The following is an 11,040-nucleotide window of genomic DNA, read 5'->3' as shown; positions in this document are numbered from 1 at the left end:
TAGAGCTGATGGGGCGGGACAAGAGTCGTTCTTCCGCTTTACCTTGCGGGTGGTTGCTAGGGGCGCTGGGAACTCGAGGCGTGTGGTGAGAGTAAGCCTTTTGGAGGTCTGAGCCAGTCCCAAGTTGGGCAGCTCGGAGAGTTTGTGCGAAGAGTTAAACTGTGAGAATCCAGACTTATAGGTCCCTCTCCTGTTCCCTTAATATCAGCTAGAGGGCTTTGATGTCGTTTCCTCCTCGCGTTTCACCTGTCCAGCTCTTCGCAGGACTCCGCGCTCTGCGGACTCAGCGTCTCCAGACTCTGCGGAGATGCGAATCCTACAGTGGGTGCTGGGCCCTTCAGCTAAACTGGCACGTTTGTTGAGAAAAGTTGGTGGGTTTTAGTCTGTAAGAAAATCTTCAGGCCGGGCGCGGTGGTGCACGCCTGTAATCCCAAGGCTGGAGAGGCTGAGGCGGGAGGATCGCGAGTTCAAAGCCAGCCTCACTCAGCAACTCAGTGAGACCCTGACTCTAATTAAAATGCAAAATAGGGCTGGGGATGTGGTTTATTGGTTGAATGCCCCTGAGTTCAATCCACAGTACTCCCCCCGCCAAAAAAATAAAATAAAGTCTTCAAATTTCCGCATGAATTTTGCCTGCTGTTTATGGCAATTGAACCAGCTCTTACTTTGGATTCCCTCTTCCAGCCACCCCGTACAGGTTTCAGACCTGACTATCCAGAGCTCAGGATCCTAGATTCAGTTTTTCTGTTACTCAGGAAAATTAAGTGCCTTCCTTTTCTCTGCTTCTTGCTTCTTTTCCCTAAGGATAGAAGAGCAACTTCATAACTTCGTAGAAATACTGTAAATCAATTATTTGTTTAAGAAAGAAGCAGTTAAGTATATGGTGAGTGATAGGGAGATGGTCGTCAAAGGATACAAAGTTTCAGATGAGACCAGTACGTTCTAGACATGTATTACACAGCAGAGTGACTAAGTTAACAATAAATACTTTAATATTGCTAACAGGGTAGATCTAAATGTTCTCAATATTTAAAAAAAGTGACATGATGGGTATATTAATTAGCTTGATTTAATCAAACAGATACATATATCAAAACATCCTGTTCTGTACCAGAAATATGCACAATTTATATTTGTCTATTATAGTTTAATGAAATGCAAGGTCTGTAAGAGGAAGAAATAAATCATTTAATGGGAAATATTTGCCTGGAAGAGAAATATCAATGTTCCATTTCTGGCTATTAATGTGATAGTACTAGTTAAATCTTTAACCTCTCCAGGCCACACTTGGCCCTACATTAGGTTTGAAAGTCACCAAGGCATTTCAATGGTGGGGGAAATGTAGAAATATGCCTTTTGGGTAATAATATCTTTTCTCCAGCATTTATTTTCTGGCTTCCTTCCTGAATTCAATAGAAATTTAGTTTTGTAATCTCCTAGCAAATCAGATGTTTGGCACTATTAAAACTGAGGAGAAATTCCAGGTAATAGTCTAGTCCTTAGGATTCTGTTAGATTTCCAAGAGTGGTCACCTTTTAGCTTCTTGTCAGGTTTCTGACAGACTCTCTTGTCAGCTTGACAATAGCTTTATTGAAAAGTGTTGTTTATAAATTCACTACACCTGTTCTTTAGAAGTTCTTTACTATTATGGGTACTTAAGTATATTTCCTGAACTCTTAGGCATGCAAGGTTCTCTGCAGCCTCTAAAATATCAGAAACAATGGTAAATGTCTTACAAAATGTATTCAGTTTCTCTGGTTAAATGTTTGTATTACATATAGCATAAATGAAGGGGAGTCACAGGTAGCTCATTGTGGGTAAGAAGGGAAATCTAGGTGCACAAAAATCCAGCACCTAGTATAATATCTTGCCGATAAATGTTCAATAATAATTGTTTCACTGAAAGTTGAACCATATGTTCCTCTGTTAGTGCTGGGCCTGATGGCATAGGCCTGTAATTCTAGCTACTCAGAAGGCTGAGGCAGGAGGCTCACGAGTTTGAGGTCAGCCTGGGCAACTTAGCAAGACCCTTAGCAACCTAGTGAGACCCTGTCTCAAAAATAAAAAAAGGACTGGAGATGTAGGTCAATAGTAAAGTGCCCCTGGGTTCAATCTCTGGTACCAAGAAATTAAAAAATCAAAATAAAATGAATGAAATTCTGATACACTCTAAAACTTTGAATAGGCTTGAAGACATTATGCTAAGTAAAATAAGTCAGACACAAAAATACAAATATGATTCTACTTATATGAGAATCATAGTCAAATTCATAGACACAGGAAGTATAATAGTAGTGTAGTTTTCCACAAGTAGGAGAAGTGGGGAATGATTAGTTATTGTTTAGTGAGAACAGAGATTCACTTTGGGTTGACGAAAAGGTTCTGGAGAAGGATTGTGGTGGGAATTTTCAAATAACATGAATGTACTTAACACCCCTGAATTATATGCTTAAAAATGGTTGAATAGGTAAAATTTATATTAAGTGCATTTTAAAGTTAAGAGGAGACAAAAAGAAAAGTAATTGAGGGCTGGGGTTGTGGCTCAGCGATAGAGCTCTTGCCTAGTACATGCAAGGCCCTGGGTTCGATCCTCAGCACCACATAAAAATAAATAAATAAAATAAAGGTATTGCATCCAATTCAACTGAAAAAATTAATAAATAAATATTAAAAAAAGAAAAGAAAAGTAATTGAAATGTGAGTGCTTTGAGGCTCAGCACTGTGTCTTACTCAGCCTACCACCTGGAATAAATTAGATGCTCTACATACATTTGTTGAATAAATAAACAAGTACTTGTTGTTTGCTATTAATATTCTAGATGCACAGAGATTAGTTTGTGTCACAGAGAAGCATATAGGTTTTTTTGTTATTGTTGTTTGTTTTTTATGATGGTGGTGATCAAACCTAGGGCCTCACACGTGCTGGCAAGTGCTGTACCACTAAACTATACCTCCAGCCCTGACTTAGAGGAGTAGGAAAATTCAGTATTTCAAATCCCCACTCTTAAAATTTTTAAAGTATTTTTTTCAATAAATGGACAAAAGTTTGTTAGTCACAATCTTTCTAAGTGATTTATTGACAGATTAGAAGGGCTATTCCATTTGGGAGAAATATTAAATTCCATTTAATGCAGAGTAATACTCCATTGTGTATAAATGCCACATTTGAACATTAATGAAAGTCCTATATTCACCCACAGAATGAGAGCTCTCAAATATTTTGGTACTTTTTTGGACAATTTTGCAAAGAAAGGGAAATGATCCCCTAACTGAAAGCTGCCATAATTATTTTAAAGATAAAACACAAGATCTAAACTATGTTACAATAAACCATTATGCTTTTCCAATTAAAAATTAGAAACCTCATTCCAAACTAGAAGAAAATGAAATAAATTTGCAAAGTGAATAGCCCAATAAATATTGAAAATAGATTTGTTAGCAAATACTATATGTTGTTTATGTCAGACATTCCTGAGTCAATGGCAGAAAATATGTGGAGAATTTTTAAAGTTATTTCAGATCAATCAAGATATCTTTGATCTTCCTAAATTTTATGTTCCACAAATCCAACTGTCCACATTTCTACAAAGTATTGTTAACATAAAAAGATATTTTAGGTTTGGCCACTTCTCTACATAAGAGTTTTTTTTAACATTTTTATAGTTTTTTTTTAATTTTTATTGTTGGTTGTTCAAAACATTACATAGTTCTTGACATATCATATTTCACACTTTGATTCAAGTGGGTTATGAACTCCCATTTTTACCCCGTATACAGATTGCAGCATCACATCGGTTACACATCCACTGTTTTACATATTGCTATACTAGTGTCTGTTGTATTCTGCAGCCTTTCCTATCCTCTACTATCCCCCATCCCCTCCCCTCCCCTCCCATCTTCTCTCTCTACCCCATCTACTGTGATTCATTTCTCCCGCTTGTTTTTTTTCCCCTTTCCCCTCACTTCCTCTTGTATATAATTTTGTATAACTATGAGGGTCTCCTTCCATTTCCATGCAATTCCCCTTCTCTCTCCTTTTCCCTCCCACCTCTTGTCCCTGTTTAATGTTGATCTTCTTGTCATGCTCTTCCTCCCAACTCTGTTCTTAGTTACTCTCCTTATATCAAAGAAAACATTTGGCATTTGTTTTTTAGGGATTGGCTAGCTTCACTTAGCATAATCTGCTCTAACACCATCCATTTCCCTGCAAATTCTATGATTTTATCATTTTTTAATGCAGAGTAATACTCCATTGTGTATAAATGCCACATGTTTTTTATCCATTCGTCTATTGAAGGGCATCTAGGTTGGTTCCACAGTCTTGCTATTGTGAATTGTGCTGCTATGAACATCGATGTAGCAGAGTCCCTGTAGCATACTCTTTTTAGTTCTTCAGGGAATAGTCCAAGAAGGGCGATAGCTGGGTCAAATGGTGAATCCATTCCCAGCTTTCCCAGGAATCTCCATACTGCTTTCCAAATTGGCCTCACCAATTTGCAGTCCCACCAGCAATGTACAAGTGTACCCTTTTCCCCACATCCTCGCCAGCACTTGTTGTTGCTTGACTTCATAATGGCTGCCAATCTTACTGGAGTGAGATGGTATCTTAGGGTGGTTTTGATTGGCATTTCTCTGACTGCTAGAGATGGTGAGCATTTTTTCATGTACTTGTTGATTGATTGTATGTCCTCCTCTGAGAAGTGTCTGTTCAGGTCCTTGGCCCATTTGTTGATTGGGTTATTTGTTTTCTTATTGTTTAACTTTTTGAGTTCTTTGTATACTCTGGATATTAGGGCTCTATCTGAAGTGTGAGGAGTAAAGATTTGTTCCCAGGATGTAGGCTCCCTATTTACCTCTCTTATTGTTTCTTTTGCTGAGAAAAAACTTTTTAGTTTGAGTAAGTCCCATTTGTTGATTCTAGTTATTAACTCTTGTGCTATGGGTGTCCTCTTGAGGAATTTGGAGCCCGACCCCACTGTATGTAGATCGTAGCCAACTTTTTCTTCTATCAGACGCCGTGTCTCTGATTTGATATCAAGCTCCTTGATCCATTTTGAGTTAACTTTTGTGCATGGCGAGAGAAAGGGATTCAGTTTCATTTTGTTGCATATGGATTTCCAGTTTTCCCAGCACCATTTGTTGAAGATGCTATCCTTCCTCCATTTCATGCTTTTAGCCCCTTTATCAAATATAAGATAGTTGTAGTTTTGTGGATTGGTTTCTGTGTCCTCTATTCTGTACCATTGGTCCACCTGCCTGTTTTGGTACCAGTACCATGCTTTTTGTGTTACTATTGCTCTGTAGTATAGTTTGAGGTCTGGTATCGCTATACCGCCTGATTCACACTTCCTGCTTAGAGTTGTTTTTGCTATTCTGGGTCTTTTATTTTTCCATATGAATTTCATGATTGCTTTATCTATTTCTACAAGAAATGCCGTTGGGATTTTGATTGGCATTGCATTAAACCTATAGAGAACTTTTGGTAATATCGCCATTTTGATGATGTTAGTTCTGCCTATCCATGAACAGGGTATATTTTTCCATCTTCTAAGATCTTCTTCTATTTCTCTCTTTAGGGTTCTGTAGTTTTCATTACATAAGAGTTTTTGCCTTCATCATTTTGTAGGAATTTTTTTAAAGTTTTTTTTTATCATTGCTCTTTAATTTTATTTACTTATTTTTAACTTATTCTAATTTATTATATATGACAGCAGAATGCATTTCAATTAATATTACACATAAGGAATTTTTTTAAGAGAGAGAGAATTTTTTTAGTTATTTTTTTAGTTTTTTCGGCAGACACAACATATTTGTTTGTATGTGGTGCTGAGGATCAAACCCAGGCCGCACGCATGCCAGGCAAGCGCGCTACTGCTTGAGCCACATCCCCAGCCCCCATAAGGAATATTTTTAAATAACAAAAGTTTTTAACTCAAAATGTTAGAGTTTGGACTAGCTTGATTCTTGCATACTGCTTCAGAAATATAATTGACTAGTCCTGGGCAATGACTGAGCATGGCAGAAGTACTAATGCAGGCTCAGGAATGCATAATTTGGGACTTCTCTGATGGGCAGTCTTCACTTGAGGACAACTCATCAGCCTAGCTGAAATGGTCTTAGAACTGTGTTGCAGTCTAAGACTTCCTACCCAATGCTTTCCTTTCCCCTCTTCTTCATAGATGTCAAATTTGTATCATAGACTGCAGGCTCTTCTACTTGCTCATACTCCCTTCCCATTTATCTTTTTTTTAATATTTTTATTATATTTACTTATTTTTATGTGGTGCTGCCTCATGTGTGTGAGGCAAGCGCTCTGCCACTGAGCCACAACCCCAGCCCTCCTTCCCATTTATCTTTCACAGATATTTCCCCCCAATAAATGTTTTACTTGCTATGGACTGAATTGTGTCCTTCCTGAGGTTGAGATGTTGAAGCCCTATCCCTCAGTTCCTCCGAATCTGTATTTGCAGATAGGATCTTAAAAGAGGATCTTAAAAGTTCAACTGAGGTAGACCCTTAATGCAAACTGACTGACATCCTTACAAAATATTTTTTAATACACGAAAACACAAGAGGCAGATGCATACACAGGAAAGGCCATGTGAGGACACAGAAGATGGCTGTCTGCAAACCAAGGAGAGAAGCCTCAGAAGAAACCAAATCTGTTGACACTTTGATCTTAGACCTCTATCCTCTAGAACTGTGAGAAATAAATGTCTATTGTTCAAGCCACCCAGCCTGTGGTATTTTGTTACAGCTACCCTAAGAAACCAATACACATGTCAAATTTTATCTTGGCAGGGAACCCAAGCTAACACAAATGGTGCTAGGAGAGATCCAGGAAAGCAGATGGGGTTTCAGGACCAACTGATGAGCAAAGAGTATATACCATCCTGAGTAATACAGGAGCACAGGAAGTCCCTAGCACAAGGTAGTGTCCCTCTGCTAAAGATTTCATCATTTGTGACCTGGGAAAATGTCCCAGTGGAGGGAAATCCCTGTGGCTATAGTTTCAGGGATTTGAAATATTGAGGTGGGGGAGGCAGTGGGGAATGCTTATGAAGGCAGTGGAGTTGTCTGGTTACTGTTAAGTTGTATTGATACTTTGAAGAGGGGTAATGAGAAAGTCAGGGTCCCCTTGGTCAATGGCCAAGTGTGAAAGACAGAGGGTCTCTTTAGAAGCTTACAAAGAAGCTTTTATCTTCTGCACACAGTTGAGCCACAGACTCAGGACATGATAGAGTCACAGAGCTCCAGAGACATTTAAATGTTCAGTCAAAGCAGGTCAGGGCTCTGTATGAAAAAGCCGGAAACCCTGAAACAAGGGATGGGACATCTGGATGGAGATCCTACAGGATATTTGCTCTGTAGATCTTTGTATTTGCAGAAGTGGCCTGCATCTCTGTAGTTCCTGCATACTGAAAAACAGTGCAATCACTCTTCTACTAGGAAACACAGGAGTTGCTCCTACCTCCTCTCCTTGCTGCCAGGCCAATAGCTAGAGTTAAACACTAGCACAACCTAGTTGGGTACATGCTGGGCCTGATAAAAGGACGAGATTATATACAAAGGAGCTATAAGAATTAGCTAACACTGGGTACAATGACTAATCCCAATGACTCGGGAAGCTGAGGCAGGATTGCAAGTTTGAGGCCATCCTCAGCAATTTAGTGAGGTCTTAGGCCAACTTAGCAAGATCCTGTCTCAAAAAAGGACTGGGGATGTGGGTCAGTGGTTAAGCACCCTTGGTTTCAATCCCCAGCACCAAAACAAATAAATTAAAAATAGGAAAATCTGGGAAGGTAGCCACAGTGGTAAAGTGCCCCTGGGATCCATCTCTAGTATCAAAAAGAGAGAAAGAATTAGCTAGTATGTGTGGACAAAAGCCAAGGGAGTACTTCAGAATTGAATTTTAAGGTTGCTTGATCGAAAGGGCTAAAATATAAAACTAGATAATTAAGATTCATTGAATTGGGGACATTTCTTGAGACACAGTATTTAACACTCTGGCAGGGATTTGGGAATGAATTAAATTCATTGCTGGGGGGGCGGGTGTAGAAACGTAGAGAAAGTGATAGCCGATGTTGAACAAAGTAGAGACATCTGAGTTGCCCTGATATGTGGTAGGGGAATGAACAGAAAGGGCAAGTTGGTGTACTGGTGTGAGGCCAGATCATTATGTTTCATAGAAGAGCCCAGAAGACACTTTAATTCACCAAAGCCATTAAATATACTCTGGTGAGAGAGGCAACAGCATCACTAAGAAGTTCTCTGACGTCTTAGAATGACAAAGAAGCAGTCACAGAGCTGGGATATAATATCACAGAGATATAAACTCTCCCACCCTGCACCCTACTCCACCCCCAAGTAATAAGGTCAGATGGTGGTACTACCTGAATTCAGTAGGCCCAATCACCAGAAAAACCTGCAAGATCTGGCAAGAGCAGCACAGTAGAAATGTCTGATAGAGGTAATCCCTGCTCCTCACTTTGACCATATATTCTAGTAGACTCTTATATTAGAGGTGTCAGACATGTGAAAAGATGCAGTTTAGAGCTTGTGGTGGATAATTTTGTGTTCGTTTGGAACATAGGATGCCCAGATATTTGAACAAATATTATTCTAGATATTAATAAGGCTGGGGATGTAGCTCAGTGGTATAACACCCCAGAGTTCAATCTCCAGTAGGGAAAAAAAAAAAAAGTCTTTCACACTTGGCCTCAAACTTGCATTCCTCTGGGCTTAGCATCCTGAGTCTTTGGATATTTGTAAATAGGTTTGTTGCAGATGTAATCATTTAAGATGAGATCATAGGAGGATGAGGATGTTTCTGAATAAGAATAACATTTGAATTGGTTAAACTCAGCCAAGCAGGTTGCCTTTCCTTTGTGGGTGGGCCTCAGCCAATAATTGAAGACCTGAGTAGAAAAACAAAGCTCAGTAAGAAGGAGTTCCTCCTTGATTACTTGAGGTGGGACATTGCTGTTTTCTGGCCTGTAAATTTAGACTGAAACATCAGCTCTTCTTGGGTCTTAAGCCTTCCATGTTTCAGACTAACTTACAACCATTGGCTCTCCTGGTTCTCTGGCCTTGAGACTTGAAATGGATTACTCATTGGCTCTCCTGGTTCTTCAACTTGTTAACTACAGATTTGGGACTTGTCAGCCTCCACAATCATGTGAGCCAATTCTTTATACTAAATCAATTTATTTTTCCCCTCTCTTTCCAGCACATATATATCCTGTAGGTTTTGTTTCCCTGGAGAATTCTAATACAGATATTAATACCAGGAATTGGGTGCTACTATAACAAATACCTAAAAATGTGGAAGTAGCTTTAGTACTTGAACTTGGTAGTTGTAGAGACTGGAAAAGTTTTGAGATGCATGCTAAAATAGGACATTAAGGGAAATTTTTATGAGGTCTCAGATGGAAATAAGAGGAGTGTTATTGAAAAATGGAGAAAAGGCAATCCTTATAAAGTGGCAAAGAACTTAGTTAAACTCTGTTATAGTGTTTTGTGGAATATAGATGAATTGAAGAAGGAATTGTTACATAAAAAAGAACCCAAATTTGATTTGGAAAATTTTCAATGTGTTATTCAGCTTTATATTACTATATCAAATAATGGAGATAAAGTAAATTATAAAAAGAAAAGTTTGTTTTTTTTTTTTTTTTTTTTTTTGGCTCAGTGTTAGAGGTTTCAGCCCATGACCAGTTGGCCCTGTTGCTTTTGGTCTTGTGCTGAGGCAACACCTCATGGTAGGGAATTCATGGTACAGTGAAACCATTCACCTCATGGTCAGGAATGAAAGAGAGAGGAAGGGGCAGGAGTACCATTATTCCCTTCAAGAGTATGCCCCCAAAGACCTAAGACTTCCCACTAGGTCCTACCTCTTAAAGATTCCACCACCTCCCAATAGGGCTGGGGAACAAGCCTTGGGGAACATTAAGGATACAAACTATAGCATTCAACCCATTCATATTGCAAAACAAAAAAAAAAAAGTGTTTTGTTTTGTTTTGTTTTGTTGCATTACCGGAAATTGTACTCGGGGGTGCTCTACCACTGAGCCACATCCCCAGCCTTATTTTTTTTTATTTTTTTATTTTTTTTACTTTGAGACAAGGTATTACTAAATTGCTGATACTGGCCTCAAACTTGCTTTTCTCCTGCCTTTGCATCCTGAGTCCTGGGATATTTGTAAACAGGTTTATTTTAGATATAATCAGTTAAAATGAGATCATACTAGAATAGGGTAGATTCTTAATTCAATATGACTGGTGTCCTTATAAGCAGGTACCCATGTGAAGACAGATATATTGGGCAAAGATCATGTGAAGATGAAAGTAGAGACTGAAGTAATGCAATTTCTTTATGCCAAAGATCACCAGAAAATCACCAGGAAAAAAGAATGGAACAGATTCTCCTTCATGACCCTCAGAGGGAACACACCTTGCTAACACTTTGCTCTCAGACCTCTAACATTCAGAATTGTGAGACAATACATTTCTGTTGTTTAAGTCACCATGTTTATAGTGCTTTGTTATAAGAGTCCTAGGAAATTTATACCAGCATATAATTGGAGTGTTCAAACCCCTCAGGAATAAACGTTTGGATCACACCACACATAAGTCACCAAGACCTGCTAAGGTGATAATTAAGGGTAAGCAGAATTTAGAGTGGACAGTAGAGGAAAGAATCAATATCAGTTGTGGTCCCAGAGTAACTTCTATATTAGTCCTACTAACTCTCCTCTTCAAGTTGCTCTTCAAGAAAAAAGGTCCATGGAAACCATGGAAGAGCTTCTCTCTAGACTTGCATGAGCAAGTAAATCTGTGGAGCACAGGGAGTGAACTGTGGTGGTTATGAAAATGGGTCTGTCCTGTTTCCTGCTGTGGGGAGCATAGTTTATTGATGAACCCACCTACCCACCTTCTTGAATCCACCAGTGTATTTGCAGCTGAAGTGAAGCTGCCCATGAGCTATTTCTAGCCATTGACTGAGCATGTTGGAATACTAATGCAGGCTCATTCCTGTGA

Source organism: Callospermophilus lateralis, chromosome 7 (assembly GCF_048772815.1).
Source record: "Callospermophilus lateralis isolate mCalLat2 chromosome 7, mCalLat2.hap1, whole genome shotgun sequence".
Taxonomy (NCBI): Eukaryota; Metazoa; Chordata; class Mammalia; order Rodentia; family Sciuridae; genus Callospermophilus; species Callospermophilus lateralis.
The sequence above is the reverse complement of the archived record's forward strand: the minus strand, read 5'-3'. Positions refer to the sequence as shown.